Source organism: Tinamus guttatus, unplaced genomic scaffold (genome assembly GCF_059628265.1).
Source record: "Tinamus guttatus ecotype Peru unplaced genomic scaffold, ASM5962826v1 Tinamus_guttatus_pri_ptg000033l, whole genome shotgun sequence".
NCBI classification, from domain to species: Eukaryota; Metazoa; Chordata; class Aves; order Tinamiformes; family Tinamidae; genus Tinamus; species Tinamus guttatus.
Genome location: NW_028288567.1, coordinates 6,953,907 through 6,975,612, shown reverse-complemented (window position 1 = coordinate 6,975,612; position 21,706 = coordinate 6,953,907). Strand labels below are relative to the sequence as shown.

The window sequence follows — 21,706 nt, the reverse complement described above, 5'->3', positions numbered from 1 at the left end:
CTGTATAAGGTGGAAATTGTGAGGTGGGAGGTGCTTATTCTCATCTGCTTACTTAAAGTAAAACAGACTATAAAGAGCCTGGCTGCTCCTTGTTGCTCGCTGTCCCTGCAGCGTGACCATGCTCTGCCTTTTGTGCTCTCTTCTGAGGCAGCCCGTACTCTGGTACAGGCAGATCCTGCTCTGTCCTAAATTACATCAGAGTCCTTCCAGCTTCTTGAATAGCACAGAATTAAAAGTGTTAATGTGTTTAAGTGATTTTCATCCTGACTTTCCCTCATCTGAGGTCCTGTGCAGAACTGCGCATTAATTCAGGTTTTGCAGCTGGGGAGTGTTAGCATTTAGTCTTAGGTTCTTCCAGACCACTGCAAAAAATATACGTTTAGAATAGTTTTCATGCATTGGCATATACCCACATTAAACAGAGTCTTACCTGCTTACTGAGAAAATATTTTGGAAGGATTATGAAACACCTATGTTAATTATTATTTTTGTTGGTGAAGTTTATGGGAGGATAGTTAAGATTACAAAGCAAGCTCTCAAGTTTCATCCATTTCAGATGTCTTCTTTTATATGTGAAAAGATAGGCATGCAGAGCATAAACACAAGCAAGTTCCTCAAGCTGTGTGAGATCACGGTTAGCTTGATCAATGCGTTTCTAGATTTCTAGCTGCTGCTGTCTTTTACTGTGAATGCTTTTAGCCTTCTAAACCAGCAGACACTATTTCTTTTTTCTTCTCTTTCCTTTTTTTTTTTTTATGTCAGCTTCTGAAATTTCAGTTTGGTTTCACTTGGAACATTTGAGTTCTTAAAATGTGGAGCAGCTAAATTCTCTGTGGGAGTGACATCCTTTCTGAAAAATATTGAACATAAGGGAATAAATCTGTTAAAGGTATAAAAAGACTCTCTATTCCCTATCAAGCCAGTCTGTGCTTTGCAGTAGGGGAACATGCGATTTGTCCTCAATGAAAATCATCTTGGGGACACCTCTGAAATATTTACTGTAGCTAGCAGACAGCTGAAATTTAGGAATCTTTGTAGGATTCATTTCACTTTCAACTGTAAGTTTTAGTGTCAGCATATCCATTTTTGACTTGCTGAATAAGTGGTTTTCTCTCGTCTGGGTGTATCCCATCTTCCCTGATCATTAATTTGCTTAAGTGGAAAATTTCGGGGTGGAAGGCCCATCTAGGGAGTTAGCTGCATTGCGTGGTGAATCTGAGCTGGCAAAAGGATGAGCCAAGTGCTCTGGCTCTTTGGTTAAGTGAACAGTAATTGTGGGTTTGAAAGAAAACAACAACATATTTTAAGTGTGTTTACCAAACTCTGCAAAAGGCGTAATGTCCAATGCACACGAAGATGTCCTTACCAAAATGCTGAGAAAGAAGGAAACAGAGCTAGAAAAGTAAGGAAAAAATAACACAAGGTTATTTTGATAGTCTACTGAAACTGCATTGCTTTGAATTGTTGCATGGTTTAGTTTTACACGGAAAACTGCAGCACTGGTATTTTTTTAGTGTCTGTGTGGTAAGTTGGTTCTCCCTTACAAGGTATTCCTTTACAGAGGTAGAAAAGCTCCGTGAAGCTCCAAACTTACCCTGCATTTTTCCATCACAGAGCACAGGACGCAAAGATCATCTTTACAGACTTGGGGCTTTTGGGTTTCTCTCTGACGGATCCCATGTGCCATAAATGCTGCAGCTCTCAGTCCCCCTTCAAGGTGGCATCTTATCACCAGTGAGGACTAAGTGAGGCCCATCCTATTTGACTAGAACCTGTTAGTAGGATTTCCTGAGGGTCCTATTAGGAACTACGTTCGGCGGTAAGAAGAACGGTTCAGATGAAGACTTATTTTCCCTGTTTAGGTGGGTTGTGGCTTCTGGGTGCAGCTGCTGCAAAGGCAGATAAATATGAGCATTCTCTCAGATGCTCTGTATTCGTATTTAGTTAGGAATTGCATGGGGTTTCCGTAAAACCCTACATGTAAAACGCTGTGAAAAGTGGAAATGAGAGCCACAGCCAAGAGACAACATTTGATTGAAAAGGGGCCTTTTTAACTTTATGCAGTAATGGAAAAATTCCTAATGACGAATGTCTTCTACTGAATTATAACATTAAAAAAAAAAAAAAAAAGCCTGTCAAATAATTATGCTTTTAGCAAGGTTCAAGTGATAATAAATGGGATGGAACTTTCCAAGAGTTACTGCTGCAACTAGCATGAAAATTAATTTTATTTCTATAGTTTTTGTAGAAAAAACTATCCACCCTAGAACTGTGGATAGCTGTGATGTGAGCTGGGATTCAGCGTCTTAGTACATTGGAAGTGTTTTCAGAACATGATGGCTACTTTTCTTTCAAATGAAAACAAAACACTCCCATTTGCAAACTGTTATTATGTGAGTAAACTACACTTTTACATTCATTCTTTTCTGATTATATCAGATCTGGAAGTATTTTCTCCTGCTACTTACTCTGATATCCAAAATCAACAGCAAGAAAGTAGGACAAAAACATTTTTCTTATTTCTGGATTTTTCATGCTGGTGAGTGTGGTTCTGTGGTCTAGTGAGTTCATTGTTTGGTGACTTTGGATAGAGCTGTCAGTTTAACACTTTCAGGGGTTTAGTTTAGGACGATGAGGGCAGAAATTGGGGTGGCAGTTGCCCATATGGGGCCTTCCTTACTCTCAAATCTTTTGTTGTATTAGAGGGAAACCAACCGCCTGATGCTTTCATGTTCTGCAGATTTCTTCCCAATTTATCTCAAATTTTTCTTGTCTTTTTTTCTGAACAGTGTAGTATGTGTTTCATACCATCTCCCTCAACGCAGTCTCAAAAATTTTATTTATCCAGTGCCCACCGTGTTCCTCAACTTCTTCCTTAGAATGCCTTTATGTTACTTAAGATTGTGGGCCCTTTGCTTCTTTCTTCTTACATGAAATACAAACACTTTTATATTATTTGATTAGATAGAAGCTTAGAAGCTGCACAGTCCATTAGCCTTCTGAATTTGCGAATGTCCTGTAGATTTGCATCTTTGCATGTGTAAGTAGTAACTTGGTCTAACTTGATACTCCCGCAGTGCTAGTGTAAAACAACAAATTCAAGATGCCTGAATGCCTTATAAGTAATCCTGCAAACCTTTACCTTTTGCCTTGTTGGTTACTAGGCCATTCTTCCCAGAGAGAGGTGATGGATTTTGGGAGGAGAGACTCTTCCCTGTTTGAACGGCCAGTAGAAATTTGGCATTTGAATTGCTGTACTTAATTGCTGTTGCCACAGCTACTACATGCAGGAATTTCTCTCTCCTTCATAGCAAGTTAAGGTCTCCTTGGGTCACTTCACATTTACAGCAGCAAGTGCAAGAACCCAGTTCCTGAAAAGGCAGCTAAGTACCTGTCCATATAAACCTGCCCATATTGAAGTTATCCTTACAGTAAGAGTTCCCCTGATGTTGTACCATTGTCAGAACTGTTCGGTTGTGGGAAAAGCCCTTTGTTCCTCTTCCTTAATGATAAGGAGTGTTGCCAGCAGGTCAAGGGAGGGGATCTTGCCCCTCTCCTCAGCTCTGGTGAGGCCACACCTGGAGTATTGGGTGCAGTTCTGGGCTCCACAGTACAAGAAGGACATTGAGCTTCTAGAGAGGGTCCAGCGTAGAGCCACAAAGATGCTTAAGGGAGGAAAGACTATGCAAGCTGGGCCTGTTTAGTCTGGAGAGAAGAAGGCTGAGAGGAGATTTGATCAACATGTTCAAGTACCTGAGGGATGATTGTAGCGATGATGAGGCCAGGCTCTTCTCTGTGGTGGCTGGTGACAGGATGAGGGGTAATGGGTCTGTGAGGGTGACAGAGCCCTGGATCGAGCTGCCCAGAGAGGTTGTGGAGTCTCCTTCTCTGGAGATCTTCAAAACCTGCCTGGATGCCACCCTGTGCCACATGCTCTGGGGATCCCTGCTGGAGCAGGGGGGTTGGACTAGATGATCTCTACAGGTCCCTTCCAATCTCAATCATTCTGTGATTCTGTGAAAACAAGTCACAGAAAACCTGCATGTCAGAATCCTGCTCACAAAGCAAATGCTTCAGCAAGGTCATGCTTGGTTCAGTCACGGAGGGCTTTGTGACCGGTCAGGGAAGCAGGACCTTATGGAGCTTTATCTGAAAAGTTGTATTAAAATCTTTATTGACTCAGGTGCCATGATGTTTATGCTGTTCAGTTTTTCTTTATTAAGTTTTAGGAGGCAGGCGTTCAGCATTTCTTCATGCAGCAGGAAGCAGTGGTATTACTGCCACTGGACCTCACTAATTTTCAATCAGATACAGATAAAATCCAGGAAAAGAGCATTAGAAAAGAACAAAAGAGAATGTACTGGCTAGAAGAAGGAAAAAGAGATGGGGGGCAGGGAGCTAACTTCAGATGTGGCAGAATGGTAGCAAAGTTGTTCCTTCCTGGTAGAGGAAGTGGGAATTTTAGCACAGAAAGAAAAGTTTACACAGGCACGGTTTAGGAGTCTGCTTATATAAGGATGAAAAGCTCTTCGCTGAGCAAAAGCTAAATTGTTGCTAGAATTTCTTTCACATTAACTGACCTAGTACAAGAAAATCTTCTTACCGTCAGTAGTCGAATGTGCCCATGCACAGGGCTGTCTCAGGGACTGAAGAGGAATCATTTTAAATTAGAATGTGACACAAGTGAGACAGTAATAAGCAGGAGCTGTGAGAGCTTTACAAAACATCAGAAAGCAGGAGCTTGAAATCGTCTTACAGTGGTTCTAGACAACTGAAGCATGGATAGAGTTAACAGAACATCAAATGGCATCCAGCTGAGGTGTTCTGGAGTTTACATGCTTTATGTAGAAATCTAAAGATAGCCAACACTTTCGTATCTTCATTTAATATAAGAAGAAAGTGAAGAACAGGGATAGCTGAAAATTAAGCAAAAAGTTTAATTAACCTTAAAGTTTCTTATCATGGATATATTATTTTTTTCATCATTTTTATAATAGCGCTGTAGAGCTGTAGAGTTTTAGTCCAGGTTTGTTTTAGCTGTGATTTGGTAGATGTGGTACCAGCTGATTTCCAGCCAGGAGACAACAGTTCATTCAGATTAGGAATACTGCCAAAGGGCAAGCAGGTCTTGGGAGTGCAATAAGTAGGGTAAGAAATCCAGGCTTGCAGTATTTCAAAGACTGGTTTTGATCATGGGAAAGTGTGTTGTGAAGAAGTAGAAAGCAGGCTTGTGAAAGACAACATTTTGTTATTCAAATGTGTCTGAAGAGTTCAGTAATGATTAAAAAGATCTAAATTTCCATACTTCAAAGACCTTTGTTTTGGTCTGCTTTATGCCGTTGGAGCTATAGTTAAGATTTGGGTCATATCTAGAAGCCTGATTAAAGATATGCAGAATAAAAAATTTAGGAATTCCATATAGGCAGCATTTTTTTTCAGTGTTATTTCTTATGGATTTTTAGTATGATGATTCTTAAAGTTGTCTGACAAATGCAATCTTTCAGAAACATTAATGACAAGATTTTTAAATAGTATTCCAGGTGAAATTTTAGGAAGGACCTGCATTTTAGCTGCCTTTCCCTCTGTGCTAGATTATTTTTCTCACTGTCCTAAGAGCTTGTACTGAAAGGATATAGTCATTATAAAATTTTTTGGTGTATCTCTTTCCCTTTGCTCTGTCTTTGTGCCAAGGTTGATAAAGAAAATGCTAAATCGGTTTCCAAACATACTCTTGAGGATTTCCACTAATAATCTTTTCCCAGCTTAATTATATTTCCTCTTTCAATGCTATTGACTCTCTGTTAGCCAAGTTCCTACCAAAAATTTTACTCGTGCTTCTACCCATCAATCTAGACACTACCTTTGGCATTAATTCTTTCACTGGTACTCCTCATGTGAGAAATGAATTTAAACACTTAGATACATGATGTTGTGTTGGTTCCTAATACCTTCAGAAAAAATATCTGATCTTGAAGACTTGAGTATATAAGAAATTCAGGTTTTGCTCCCTGTGTTCATGTCATCCAACATATATATTGTAATCATTCTAAATATTACTATGTTTGAGGAAGTGGAAGTTATGTAACTTTAAAATAGCCTACATATTTTTTGTGCCATTAACTGTAATAGCTCCAAACAAGATTGTCTTTTGCTATCCACTTACATGACAAAACTGATTTTCCTTTTCAATGATATAAGAAGAAAAAAGTATAGGAAACTAAATAAAAAAGCCTAATTTACAGTGATGGCTGTTGCCCCGTGCACACACAAAATAATTATTATAAAGTTGCAAGCCTTGCCAAAACACAGTCTTTTTTTTTAAAGCTGTAGTTCTTGGAATGTGTCAATCTAAGATTCTGTATTGCTTTTGACATCACTTGTTCAGCAGAGATGTCATTGCTGAAAAGTAAAACAGCAGGATTCCCCTTTAATATCATAACGGGTTGACTTGTCTCTTAACATCAAAAAATCAGAGTGGAGATGTCAGAAGCAAAAAATGTATTTGCATATTCAAGTATCAGCCTTCAGAATACGCTCTGCATTAAATTCTCACAGATTTATTTCCAGTTATGGGAACGAGTAGCTTCTGATAAATGATGATGTCTAATCCTAACATGTCTTTGAGGGGGAAGGAAAAAAAACACACAAAAACCAATTGTGTCTCCTCAACAGTTCTGTCAGTTCCATTAGGCCAAACTCACTCCTGGTTGCTGCTTGCTGCACTTTTCCTGGAAGGTTAACAGAAATCTGTTCTCCTAGTTTTGACGGTAGTTCTGCCATTTTCCTGCTTTTTCTATTAATGTACAAACACGCACAACTTTAATCCCATGTATTTTTTTGAATGTAGTAGTAACTTCTCTATTCTACCAGCATCCATATGAATGCAAAGTAGTTTGCTGATTTGCTTACTTACTTTTCAAATATGGTGCTGTAATCCTTGTATCTTAGTATCTGCCAAAACTCAACCCGTCTCAATGTATACCTGCCTCTTGCTCACAGCTTCCACTGACGGAATGTGTTTGTTTTACAGCATCAGGAGAAAACTAACATAAAACCTCTAATGCGTTGGAATGTTATGGAAGAGATGATGGTGGGGAGGGGAAACACCCACATTTGACTTTGAATGTCGCCTTTCCTGTTGCAGATACTAATTTATGTTCGGTAGAAAACATGGTGTAATGTTTTGCCTGTGTTAGTGCTATACAGAGCAATAAGGCTTTCACAGACACATTTTGACTGTTTTACCTCCCGATTCTCTAGTAGTAGATTTGTGCAATTTAACAAACATGTGTGCGCACATACACACACACATACACACAAAATATTATCAGCGGCATCAAAGATCCTATAATAGTCTCTCTTCTAGAGGCAGTGATGAAAATAACAGTCTAGTTGTCAAAAATCAGGGAATTCCTGTTAACTGTGTGAAGCCAGAGAGTACCATAAAGCAAGGTAAAGTTTCTTGGGTTCCCATAAGAAATTCTGACACAGTCTCAATTTAATTGTATGATTCTTTTAGGACTGAAATTCTCCTTGAGCTGGTCTGCTTGAACACAGGGCTGCCAAAAATTGACCCTTGTATTTTACTTTGCAGATTTTTGCTGTGTGTGTAGTATAGTTGCTGAAGAACAATTTGACTCGGCATACCCAGTGAACTTAGTAACTGTATGTGTTTTCATTCTTATTTTTCAGAAAAAGCTGGGGTGAGGGGGTTCTTTTTAACTAAAAAAAAAAAAAAAGGAAAAAAGACTTGCCACGAAATAACATTCAAGATAAAAGTGCAATTAGTGCATGAAACGCTTGATATTTGTATGGGATCCATATTCATTTTTCAGGTTTCTGCTTCATTTGTGTTTTATGGTAATGAAAATTCTCAGCTGAAGGAGCCTGCTGGTGTGATACTGTTTTGCGTGTCATTCAAGTAGCATCAGTAATAATCTTATTGAGATTTGTAATTACATTTGCGTAATAGATTAAATAGAAGAACTCTGAAGACCTCATCTGCTGTGGGCTCTTTCACAGAAGGTCAGAGCTGGTCCTTCAATTAGCTTTTATTAGGAGGCTTGAAAGCTGACAGGAGACAGATAACAGGAAACTGGAAAATTGGGTCTCGCCAAGAGGAAAAACATGATTAGCTCAAGCAGAATTCAACTGCTGAATCTTTGGTATTGTCCTTAAATGCTGATCATTTCCCTCTATTGCCAGCTTTACAAAAATGCCAATAAAAGATAGTTGTCTTTTATCTTCATATTTAATTTTACTGAGTTACTATAAAGTCTTTAAAATGCTAATACTGAAAAATGCAGGAAGAAAAGTCACAATGATTCTCAGAACTTAGCTAACCAGTGTGTTACTTATTTTATAAAATGAGTACCTTTTTGTTGATAGTTGAATTGCTTCCACAATGTCATCTTGCAGACCTGCTGATTCACCTGGTGCCAGAAGGGAGTGTTTCGTGTTAATACGGAATCTGAATTGAATTTGATGTTAGTAGTTGCAATTTTCAGAGGAATGGCACCATTTATTTTGTCAACTTCCAGTCAACTTGTTCCTTTTGTGCCATGATTTTAAATTGTGAGGTGGGCATTTTTCTTTTTTAAATTATGTTTAAGAAGTTAACTGTTAGATAGCACTTTCCCATTACTGTATTCTCTGTCTTCATATCCATAAGAAGAAAGGAGGTAAATTATATAGACCTTTAGGGAATATTTTTATTTATTAAAGAGACTTGAGTATCTAGCTGTTTATTTGTAACAGATCACCTCATGTTCAGTACTGAAAATCCACGGTTTAAACAGCAATCTTCTGCTTTTAAGTGTTTCCAAACAGACTAAGCATCTTTAAATCTCTAGAAATAAAAATATCTTTAGGCATGTTAGTAACTTTTCTTTCTTATGCAGAATTATTGCTTCCTCAGAATATTTTGATAATGGTATTGGTAATGCAAAGAATTATGGAAAAAAAACACTTTATTTTTAAAAATAAATAACCTGCTGGAACCCTGGTAGTAAATTCAGAAAGAGCTTCTGGTTAGTGCTGAGACAGAGGCACCAACTAGGTGCGATCTTCAACTCCATGTGTCTCAACATGACAGACGTCCTATAGCACGATTAATTTGCAGTCATTAAAATTTGCACTTTTTTTTTTTTACAGCAACTTTTCCTGAAGCAGATCAGATGCTTCGAATGACACATGACCGAGGGAGTTTTTTGATTAGCTCTGCTTAGGTGTTCCCCTAATTAAGCGTTTCTGTGTGGATCTGGTATATTCACTGGTTGAATATCTAAACTGTTGCCCCCTGCTCTGCAGCAGTTGCGGTTCAGTTTAGTTTCCAGAGGTGACAAAGCACTACTGGGTCTCACACAGTAGTCAGGTGCCATAAGAAAGCTTAAATATCGATCAATGCTGTAAAATCAGGTGTTAAAACTAGCTAAAACTACTTGATACTCAAGTACCAAAACACACCTTTTGTAACGTTACATAAAATGAAGGACTTGCAGACCGCCTCCTTGTTAGCCGTTAGATGCGTAGTAGACAACTAATTCTACTTAAACAGGCCCACAGTAATGAGATTAACCATAGGTTAAGTGAACTGAAAATAGCAACTTTGATCCTCCAAGTGACAAGCTATTTTAATGGAGGAGGATGGGAGAAGGAAAACAAGGATGGAGGTGAAATAAACAAGAAGGGGATCGGCACAGGAGTCACTCCTCTGAGCTTTTGTTTTGTAGATTTGATTATTCCAAAACTTCGTCCAAAAATAGTATTCTTTCTCTTAAATAAAAAATATGGATCGAAACCCAGCTTTCACTCAGTAGTTGCGTGTTTTATTGGAGAGAAAAAAAAAAAAAAAGGCTCCTCCACTCTTCCCTCTATCCCAATCCTCCTAATTTAGGTATATCGAATTTACAATATCCAAATTTCTAATAACATGCACACAAAAAAAGCAGTCTTACATGATTTCATAGTGTGTTTTCTCACTGTAATTCTCAATATTTATTCTCCGGTATACTCTAATTTGATCTAAAAGTAATAAAACTTGGATTACTTTCCATGGCATTCGCTGAGGTACAGGCTTCTGGTTCGTTCAGGTGCTTTGGAAAGCTTGATAAAACATGTCCCCAATCACATTTTCATTGAGCTGCAGTCACAGGTAGCTGCTTTTGAGCATTTTAAAGACTCCCCTTTTTCCCCTGACGCATACTGCCTTCTCCTTCTGCAGTTGCTGACTTTTGTGTGACCTTTGAATATGGAAACTCAGAATAATGTTATTGAAATAATTTCTCCAGCAATCAGGGTAGGAATTTGGAACACGATTCTTGCCATGGGTCCTATTTTCTACTTGCTCCATCTTGCAGCTGCAGGTGTTAGTACTGTCCAGCAAAGAAGTGTCGGGAAGTTGGCCTTTCTTAAGGGCATCCTCAACAAACCCATGAGGCTTGAGCTGCAGAGATGCAACTTGCAGTGATACTGTAATGGGAGGAAACCTGTGGGACCAGACCCACGTGACCCTTGCTTGGTATCCCATGGCCAGATGAAGAATTGCATCCACAGTCTTACATAAAAGCTCACCCGAGTCCTCTGCAAAAATAGAGAAGTAGACAGGGTAGGTGAAACCACAGATGTGAGGGGTTGAAATGAGATTGATGCACCAAAGTTAAAATAATAGATTGAAATGCTTGGAATTTATGCTTAGTTTTTTGTATCTGTATCCAGTCCCTCTTCCTTAAAGCTCTTAGTGCAGGCATTTACAACTGTAGTTCCAGCCTTGATCTTAAGGTTAGTACTGTTTTTACTACAAGTTAGCACAAAATATTTTTTCAGTTTACTAGGAAAAATATTATTGGGGGAATTATGTTCATTGACATAAATTGCTGAGTTAGAAAAAGAAAGCAATATTTGATATATAAAACGTGATTGATGAATGAACCACTTTGTGGAGATCTCTCCATTTGCATGGCAGCTCTGGATTCGTAATCCAAGGCTAATTATAGAGGCCACAAATTTGGTACCAGTACAAATCTGGTACTTTGGAGGTGATGTATGTATTACAGGGGAAATCACCCTTACTGCCTCAAAATACCAAAATGCCAAAAAAAAAAATCCAAGTAAAGCAATGTTCGGGGGGAGTCTTTTGTTTTTTTTCCTCATGATTCCCCTGCACATAGTTAAATATGAAAAAAGTCAAAACTTTTAAGGTTGAGTTAGTTTGGTGCCACTGAAAAGCAGAGTAACAGTGGGGAAAAAAACTGCCTTGAGCTACCTGTCAGGTGCTGCTTCAAGCTCAACGACATGTCTGCAGCTTCCCCTGTGCCTGGGCTTGGCGAGGCTGGCGTTGATGGAGCCAGGATGATTGCGGTGCCTCAGCCCTAGCCGAGGAGATCCAGGCGGCCCGGCCTGAGCTCTGGAACGTTCTGGGCCGTGGCCACCAAGCGCTCTGGCTCCGCAGCACCATGCGGCATAAGGGTGCCATCCCTTCTATTTCTCCCTTTAGCTGCTTCCCCTCGTGGTCCCTCCACCCTGTGTGCTTTCCTCTCTCTGAAGGATTTCATTGAAAATTTCATGGAGGATTTAATAGGATTCATCACCTGGCTGTGCAATGACGGGCACAGAAAGATGCAGTCCGTGTTCTGTGGGTTTTTTTCAGTGTGAAACCCTGCAACCCTGTAAGGCACTCATTCCTTTGCTGCCCCCATCAATGCTTTAATTCAGCCTGTATCAACACTGGTAGGTTGAACTTGATGCTATTCATGTGGTTCACATGGAATGAATAATAGCATGAAATAATGTAAATTTTTAGTAGAATGCTTTTCCCCCCCTTTCCTTCCCTTGCATGCACATGTGGGCATGCTTTCATGTGCACTCTTACATTTCTTCTGTACATAAAAATGAGTCGCTTTGGACTTCATGTAGTCAGCAGCAGCATTTCTTGTTGATTTTAATGCCCTGTAGATATAATTCCATTAATATAGCTCTCGTTCATGCATTTTTGTTTGTTAAATATATAATCATATTTGCAACACCATAAGGAAGTTATGTTGCAGGGAGCATGTGGGGAAGCAACAGACATTATCCTGAACTTAGTTTTATTATTTCAAGAGTAGCAGCTTCTTTGCTCTAGTATTCTATTTCCTAGGTGCTCACAAGGAAGAAGTCTTCTTCCTATTAGCATTTAACCTACATACTGTTAATTTAGGACATGCTTGGGTGGAAGGTATCTTTGAGAAAGCTGTGCTTTTGTCTGTGATGCTTCAGTAGCCCTTTCTTTTCCCTGTTTGTCACTAGATCTTCTTAACAACATTGACTTCTATTAAAAGAATAGGAATCAAGTATTTGTATAACTGCTGAATAAACCCTTACTGCATGAAAGAAGGAGGAAAAAGAAGATCTGTACAGTGCATTAAAATGACTCTATAAAAGCTTTGTTTCTGAAACATTCTTCCTACTAGGCAATCTACCAGAAAATATGTGAAATCCAAAGCCTTACTGGCCTGGGGGAAGAACAGAAAAATATATAGGTTATAACAGTGCTTTTTTCAGATGCTTGCAGCAGCTCTGGCAAGTAGTTCATGTATATATTTGCTTTCTCAGGATGGCATGGGTTTTCTTGTCATTGTAAAACATTTTTTTTAGCCTCTGGGGTTTACTTTGCAGCATTTGCTGCTTATCTCTGTTCTGTTTCCCATATGACTCAAGAACACGAAACAATTAGTTTAGGTTTTTTTGTAATGTTCTCTGATGTGCTCTGTGTTCCTTTGCTTTACACGTACTGAAAGTACATGCTTTTTTTGTTTTTCCTCTCTTTTTAATGTATTTTTATGGCTTCAGAAATGGTGTTTTGTTTTGGTGATGGAGTAAATAGAAGGGAGACCAACCTTATATTAGGACTGTATATCCTTCCTCTGACAAAGTTAAAGGCACACAGTGATCCCAAAACTCATCTGTGTAGAGAATTCCCACCTCTCCCATAAATCTCTGTGTTTATATCTCCGTAGTCAACCTCAGAGGAGGACAGAACAGGAGGTGAGAAGAGTTGCTGTGGGAGGCAGTGTGAATCTAGCAGCATAGTTGGTTTCTTGATGATTCCCAGAAATGTTTTAGTGGTCTGCTCCTAACCTCTTGCTTTGGCTCAGGAGATTTACAGATATTCCAGATGATTAAAAAATATGCATATGTGTATCTACATATACACACACACAGTAATATGTACATACAGAATATTTACATAGCTATCTAAATGTGGTATATTATTCAGCTTCTGATTGAACATTCTTCTGCGAATTACTTTGTTACTATCGTCAGCATCTTTAAAAAGTGCATCTGACAAGTGAGTTTTAGCCGTCATCCTCAAAAACAATGAAATCCCACATTTGTTGTCTCATTCACTCTCACAGTCCATCAGATGTTTCGGACACTACATACAGTTGTACCGAAAGGCAGCAGGGAACAAAGACTGCACATCTCAAATGGAAATCAAAGGCACAGAAAGCCAGTATTTGCCTAGAAATATGTGTTAATGTTGTCTAGTATAGGTAGCAATTTATAGTATAGCAGCTGGGCATATTCTGGATTCCTCGTTAGCCTCCTCTTTCAGACTTTCTTTGACAGATGGTACTCACAGATGGACATAACATTCTTAAGGAGCTTACTCTTTCTACTTCTTTACCCGCCTCCAACTCATGGTACCATTAGAAATCTAAAAGCTTTGACATGAATTAGCCTTACTTAGCAGACTTTAATTTTTTAATCTTTAGGGTGTTGGTTGTGGAGTTAGTAATCTCTTAAGGTCTTAAAAACCAGCATGGAATTCCAGTAAAGTTGACAATGACAAAGCTTTCTTTTTAAAAAACTATCATAATATTTTTACTCCTGCATTTTTGCAGGAAACTATAGAATACAACAAAAGGTTATAGTTCAGCAGTGCAGAAATAGCTGTGTCAAGTGAAGTTTACACATTTGAAACAAGCTGCTTCTATTGATATTTGAATTTGTATGGTAGTTCCTTGTCTGGCATGAATTTAGTGTTTCCCAGTATTCCTGCAACGTTGGATGTTAACTGTAAGGCCATTGCTCTCTCAAGCATTGACTCAAAGGGCCATTTTCTCTAGTGCGTGTCATTGGTTGGAGTTTCTGCTGAGGAATGTGAAACTTGGACTAATTTAAAAGCATAATGATTGGATCCAAAAAAAGCATTGTGACAGCTGGGCAGGTTTGAGATGCAAAAACACTGAGTGCTCTCTGCTTGGTCCTCTACTGTATGTGCTAGTAGCTGGTAAGAAAGTAGAAAGAAGGGGCAGGGATAGACTGACATTGTTTGAGTTTTGTTTTCTAAACACTGTATATATTAAGGATTCCCAACCATTTTTTTGCAAATAATGTGTAGCCTGCTGTGGGGAAATCTCTGGTCCACAGCCTGTTTTCAGAGGCCTTCAGAGTCCTACTGGAGTGTGTAGCTTACTAGTTTTTTTTTTCTTTTTTTTTGTTTCTTTTTTTCTTTATTTCATGTAGTTACAGTAGTTTTCACTGTAGGCTCAGTTCATTAGTCCCATAAAGGCATAATTTAAACACTCATTTTGGAACCTCCTGCCTGTGTGTAGTTGGGTTCTCTAGAACAAAATAAGCAAACAGTCCTGGCTGTTAAATCCTTTTACTTTGAGGGTATATTTGTGTTCTGTTGCTTGGCTGTTCCTAAGAATATTCTTTAGTAATGATTGAAAAAAAAAACAGTGCTATTGAATAAATGTGTTGTTATTGAACAAACTTACAGACATTTCAACTTAAGAATGCATTATGAGAAAACAGTTTAAAAGTAGTCCTTGCACTGGAATGTGGAAGCTGGAATAAGTAATTCAAGGCAGGATAGTGCCTGGCTTACATCTTTAGCAAATTCATCTATGTTATCATCTAATAATCTCTTACAAACCTTGCCTTGGGGGTGCTGGTTATAAAGAGAGAAGTTTTCTTGTCTTCCTTTGTTTGCTAAGTTCAAAGTGATTGTACAGTGAGTTTCAATACGGTTAGTTGGAGAGGCAGTATGTAGAGATTTATATGCCTTGATAACTCTTCCACCAAAAAAGAAAGGCAAGAGAGATTTGGGGAAGAGACACCATCATGCTACTCATTTAGTGTTATCCAAAGGTTTGAAGCCAATCTTGATGGCGTTTATTAACTGCATAGTATCAACCATGTTAAAGATTTGAACATTTGGAGATAGAATAGGGCTCTCAGGCTTTTTGATGGGAAAGGGAATTTTTCATTTTAATGAATTTTATAAGTCCATCTGCTATTACATGTCAGAATATGATCAATGACTGTTTTGTCTTTTTAACAGTCTTACTCCTGTAGAGTTTACAGAGGGACTTTTCAATTTTTTTTTTTGGTATAATCTGCATAGCAGCAACTTCCAGGATAAAAGCAGTCCTCTCATCAGTAATGAGGTTACAGATACATTCTCACTTGAGCTAGTAGAACTCAGTTATCCACTCTGCTACAAATGGACATGTATCTCCTTGCTGTTACTGCATTTGATAATGGGATTTGGGGAGTTTCAGTATGATATAATCAGAAATCTGTTACGGAAAGAAAACTGACGAGTCAGCTTTGGAAATAATGACCAAGCCACAGAGCAGTTGAGGCTGGAAGGTGCCACTGGAGACTGGTCCGGATCTCAGGCTCCAAGCAGAGCCAGCTACAGCGGGTTGTCCAGGGCCATGTCCACTTGGGCTGTGACTATTCCTTTTGCCTTAAACACTGTAATTCTGGATTAACTTTGATTAACGGATGGCATAGTATCTCCAGCGCTTGGGTATTGTTCTGTAATTGTTGTACAACTTGTCTTGTTTCATTTAAGGTTATTTATCTCATTTCCTCAGCACTGTATCTGTCTTGAGTTTCACAAATTGCATCCAGTCAGGAGCCAGTTTCCTGTGCTGATGTTTGGACTTCTCAAACCAAAGGATTGTTTGTAAAATTGGCTTTTGTTTTTAATAAAACTGACTGTTTTCCTGTTTTGTTCCTTCCATCTTTTGTTTGCACATCTTTCAAATCTTCTACAACTCTGCCTCTGGGAAACTATCAATAATAGCTATTGAAAACTACTGAAAGCTGGAAAGAAATACACCGTAAGGCTCCCATGTTTCTATGCATGCGTTGTTACTCAACAATACTATTGTGTCCCACATAAGTGCATTATTAAACATCAAATGTGTAATCCGTTATGTCCAGTTTTATATTTGAGTCTCCACCAGTTGTTGGAATAGCTCAAGCAGAAGACAATCCTGAGGAAAGTTATTAGTTCCCACATTCTTGCTCTGCTGTAAGATCCCAGTTATTTTTGTGCAGCTTCAGTTTTGGATAGTCAGACTATTTCATTTAACCCCCACATTTTCTTATTTGAAGACTTTATGTTCAGGATGGTTTGATATAAATTAAGGAATTATCTTTGTGCTCATGTCCCCGTATTATAATGTTTTGTGGTGGGGCATATGTTCATAAGTGCTCTCAATTTAAGTGATCAAGAATTGAACAAACCCAAGGAGCAATGTGTTGGATTAAGTGTTCTCTCCCTGTTGTTTGTTGTTGCTTCCTTATTACAATTTGGGATTCATAAAAAAAAGTGGATGCCATAAGGTAAATACTGTGTTGTTTCCCGAATACTTATCTTTGTGGCAGAAATTACAAAACAATATACAGTGTTGTCGAAAAGGATTGGAAGAGTCCTCAAGACATCAGTTAATACTTCTGCTGCAAGGCAACATCAAACTAAACCACTTTTGACATCTGTTTGTCTAACTAGTTCTTAAAAACATGCAGTGATGGAGATGGAAAATTTCCTGAAGCAATTTTTTCTAGTGTCTTCCTGTCCTTACTATGAACGTGTTTTCTGATGTTTAATCTAAGCATTTTATATTGGAATTCAAGCCCATTACTGCATGTATTCTCCACACACAGTGTGGATCACACAGCTTAGCCTTTTGGTATGTATGTGTTAAGTCTGTGAGACTCACTTTTTGCAGTAAAAGAAAAATGTACCTTCTGTAGATTATGATTGTAATTTTTTGCTTTTCTCCATGTTGCTTTGCTTATTAAGACTTAAATCTTTAAGCATTTAGTCACTCTCTTGCTTGCTCCTGTTGATTTGAAGGCAGTAGTACCGCTGCCTTTTTTCAGCTTCCCGCTTTTGTTTGTCAGCTTCATGTGAAGCCGGTTCTGTTTTATTCCCAAACATGATGCAACTGTTTGGGTGCTATGTAAATAAAGAGGTTGCGATCAAAGTTATGGAAATGACTTTGAATTAAATGGAAACAGGCTCTTTCTGGATTCTTCCCAAAGGTGGAGGAGTGTCTGGTTGGGAGGAGGCGCAGTTAATGAGCCTCAGCCTCTGTGGTTTCCCATGCTGGTATCTCCGGCAGCCTATCCTACTGGGATTGCTGCAGGATAACTGCCCACGGGACAAGGAGGGCTGGCCTCAGCGCACGCTGGTTTTCCTGCCAGATGGAGCCTCCTCCTAATGTGCTCACTGGAATTCAGATAAGCTTAGGTTGGCAGAACATGGCAGCTTTGATACGACCCAGGACAGCATAATGGCAAACAGAAATGGACTGCTGGACTAGAATGCCAGTAGGCTGGCCTGGGAAATAAAGGATCCATGCGGAGCCTTCCCGCTGGGTACTTGCCAGCCTGGGCGCTGGGTCTCTCCTAAGGGGGCCGCCAGGATGGCACTGCTGACCACCTTAATAAAAATGTCAGTCACCAGATTGTCTTGTTGGGCTGAAATGCTGCCAAAACCAGGTGCTTTCATTATTTTTTCATGGACATGAAAAGCTGGAAGCTCTACTGGACAAGAAGAGGAGGAGTGTGGAAGAAAAGTGTGTCTGCAACAACAGAAAGGAGTGAATTTAGCAGTTTGCCAGACTTCTGCCCTGACTGAGAATAACCCGGTGCTTTGAAGGAGTTTTGGATAAACTGTGCAGGCAGCCTGGCAGGCAGGGCTAGGATATGCTTTTTAGAGTAAGTAACTTGGCAGAAGATAACATTCTTCTTGTAAGAGTGGATAATTATAACTTTTGATGTCTGCTTTTAACTTTTTGATTTATCCTTTTTGGGACTGCTCTTGTATGTGTAACACTTAGGTAATGTGCTGTGATATCCTCAATTAGTGATAAATTGTCTGGACCAGTCGCTCTATGCCAACAGTTCACCTGAAACCAGTTCGTTTTTCTCATCTGCCCTTATTTTTGTTTGCACCGACAGTATTAACAAGGTATTCCTGATGTGAAGACTTCACAGGAAAATGATGTAACACAACTCATTGCTTTTGTTCTTTACTTTTTGTTTTCTTCTTTGGCCTGAAGGGTAGCATATCTGGGTGGGGGGCTGCTTCTGTTCAAGAGAATTAATGGGTATGGATTCATTCTGTGTTTGTTTTCCTAACATTAGCATTAGAGAGAAATAAAAAATGTTCTACAAATTATTCCTGGCTTATCCAGTGAACTAAAATGAGTTGGTAGTTTTATTTAAATTTTACTTCGATGTCAGACAAGTCTGAATTCCCATTGCAGCTGTTGAATTTAGAAGCTCCAAAGCCCCTTCCTTGTTTCAATTCTGCTCCTTTTTTTTTAAAGAGGTTACCTGGGTATATGGGGACAGCCCATCACATCCTGAATGTTTAGTCCTTTGAGGCTGTTGCCTGCCCCTTGCACAACGCAGCCCCACTTTTACTTAAATTAACTACAAAAAGGGACTCACCTCTTGCTCCATTTCTGCTTGATTGTTTCTGTTTGGAAAAAAAAAAAAAAGAAAATGCATTAGAAATGAGTCACAAAAAGGGAACATTCTGTATCATTGCTGTATCATTCTTACCAAGAAGGAAAGATTCCTGTCTGATTTCTAATTCTTGCAAAGATTTTTATCATGGAAATGCCTGTGAACTGGTCCATTAGTGTAATCTTTGCCTGACACTGCTGCTTTTTCATTATTCTGTCATGCTTCTTCCACTAAATGTCACTATATTTAGTGTTGATGCATATTTCTTTCTATGTATTTATTCTCCCACCTGCGCAATGCTGCTCATGAAACTAAATTAATTAAGATTCTTCTGGTTTTAATGCGCTGCTTCCTCTGCTGCAGCCCTGGGGCCTGTCTGCGTGTTGTCTTGTAAATACTGAATAACACTGATTCTAACATTCAGAGAAGGACGTAGGTAAACCTCACGACTCGTACACTTCGAAGCTCTGTAGTTGTCAGTTAATTCATGTTGGAGCGAATTTCAGAGGTCTTTTAGACCATACTTTAATTTGAAAGACCTCAGGATTCCTCTCTGAGTATCGGAAATTAATGCAGGAAAGGATATATAACATGTATTAATTCTTTTTAGTTTATTTTGCAGTGGGAATGTGCTGTGGAGTTAGCGTGTCTCAGAGGGAATAGTTTTCTCTTGAGGCTCGCTGCGCAAATGGGATTCTGCATTGGCTTATTAACAGGGAAATCAAAATGAATGGCAATAATCCAAATGGCTGCTGCAGCCTGACGCCAGAGCATTAGGTATATTAATACAGTTTTGTGTGTAAAATGCTTGAGTTTTAATTGTGGGTTAAGAAAGTAAACTTGATTTAAAGAGAGATCATCCAGATTAACCAATCTGAAGTTTGAACAGCCCCTCAAATTAAACAATTGAAAAAATCATTTGTAAAAGATTTTTTTCAGTCTTTTTCTTAAGCTTCCATATTGTTATGTGCGAGTGAGGTTGCATATATCTCTCAAACTATTCCTACAGCATTCCCTGGGTGAAGAGAAGCAATGAAATTTCTAAAAAATTCAAAAATCTGCAAAATGCCCAAAGCACCACTTTGTCCTGGCAGTTCTACAGCACTGGTTACCTCCTATGCGAGATAGTCAAAGCCAGTGCAGTTCCAAAGAGCAGAAGGCATGCCGTGATTTTTCTTTGGGATGAAGTCTCAGTTTAAATAGATACATGTGTTTATTAAGGTATTTCTCTACTTTCCTACTTTCAACTTCTGAACCTTTCAGGCTGACATGGCATTTATTAATGGGAAAAAAAAAAGTAGACTCACATCCTAAGATAACTATTCTTTTTTCTTAAACTATAGTGAACCAATTACAAGGTTATTACAGTATTAGTAGTCTGCATTCTCCAGCCGCATGATGCGAGTGCTTGACTGAGCACCCATGCTGTCTCTGAGAGGTAATGAACCTGAGACGTGGAGTCAAAAACAGTTGGCCTGCAGGCATGGATTTTAAAACTAAACATGCTTAGCATTTTAAGACATTCGCAGTAGGGCTGACAAAGCAAAGAAGCTGCAGGGAAAGGATGAGGCCAGCAGGGAGGTGGTGTGGTGTGGTGGGCTGTGGAGCACTGGCCGCCTCAGATGGAGAGTTGCCAGGGGCTGCCAGCAGCAACCAGCATGCCTCATCCGGGGGAAACCCAGTGCGTGCGGTGAAACTAGGACCAGCCAGGGAACATGGAGGGGATGTGGAGAGGAAGACTAGGCTCTGGAGGAATCGGTTCCCTTGCCTGAGGGCTACCAAGTGCCTTAAGAATATAAACCTGCAATAAAGCTCATAATTCTAATGGAATCCAAATGCTGCCGGCTTGGCAGAGATACAGGACTTCTGGCACATTGTTCTTCCCCATGACCATCTTCTCCTGGCTCTGTAGTTACACTGGCAGTGATTGCTGCCCTTCTTCCTTCCCCTCTGGCTTTCACAGTTTCCTTAACTTCCCCGTTGCTCACAGGCCGCTCCACAGGTGCCAGCAGTTCTTGTCTCCCAGGCTCTTTTCTCAGTGCAGTTCAGCTGAATTCGGAACAGTTGTCTGTGAGCTGGACCTTCTGCTACAGGAGCAAAAAGGCACTCGTAGGCCTTTCTTTGGTCTCCCTTCTAAGGGGACTGAGATGTCCCCTTAGTTGTGCAAGTTGCTTATGAAAAGTCGCCTCTGAGCCTTCGAGAGCTGCCTTTGCAGGAAACCCTTGTTTTTCGGCACATGTTCAGTGCTGATTGCAGTTTTGCTTTTGCATAATCCTGACAGGGTGAGATTTTTCCCTCTTTTCTGCTATTTTGCAAGATGGAGTGTGGAGAGGGTTGAGTTGGTTCCCCTGCCCCATGAATGTATTAAGAGATAGAGCTTGGATACATGGAGCCTCAAAGGTGCCTTGTGGTTTTGTTTACCTTGAACCAGATCCAGCTTCTAAATGGAACTTTATTTGGGGTGCATGTTTTTGCAGAGTGTTTTTTGCTGAAATTAGATTTCCAGAGATCTCAATAGCACATGTTTATTTTTATTTAGGAACATGCTTAAGGAATGTTTTGGTCAGTCAATGTAAAATAAATAAAACTATCTCAATCTGGCGGTCAAAATGCTTTGGCATAGTCAGTGTCAGCAAAAATGGAGCTGAAGAATGCGATTTGGGGAATGCGCTCAGTCAATTCTTACATTCTATTTTGTGAGGGATCCTTTTTGTTAGGCCCTTGTATGTAAAAAATAAGCGCCATTTCTGAAGCAGCATTTGTTTTTTATTTTGTGACTGTATTTTCCCAAAATGTCTGCTAATTTTTTTTTTTGCCACATGGACCACACGAGGCTACCTGCATTTCTTGGGCTCTTGTGATACTTCGTGCGTTTACCCTGTCACACCTCTTTACATTCGAGTGCTAATTTATGCACATCCCAAGATACAGTAGATAGCAA

General features: G+C 39.4%; 1 protein-coding gene across 1 annotated transcript in view; it reads left to right on the top strand.

Moving 5' to 3' along the window:
- The window catches only part of CDC42BPA (CDC42 binding protein kinase alpha), a 155,345-nt gene that overhangs the window by 65,219 nt on the left and 68,420 nt on the right, over window positions 1-21,706 (top strand). The gene's annotated exons all lie outside the window — the stretch shown is intronic.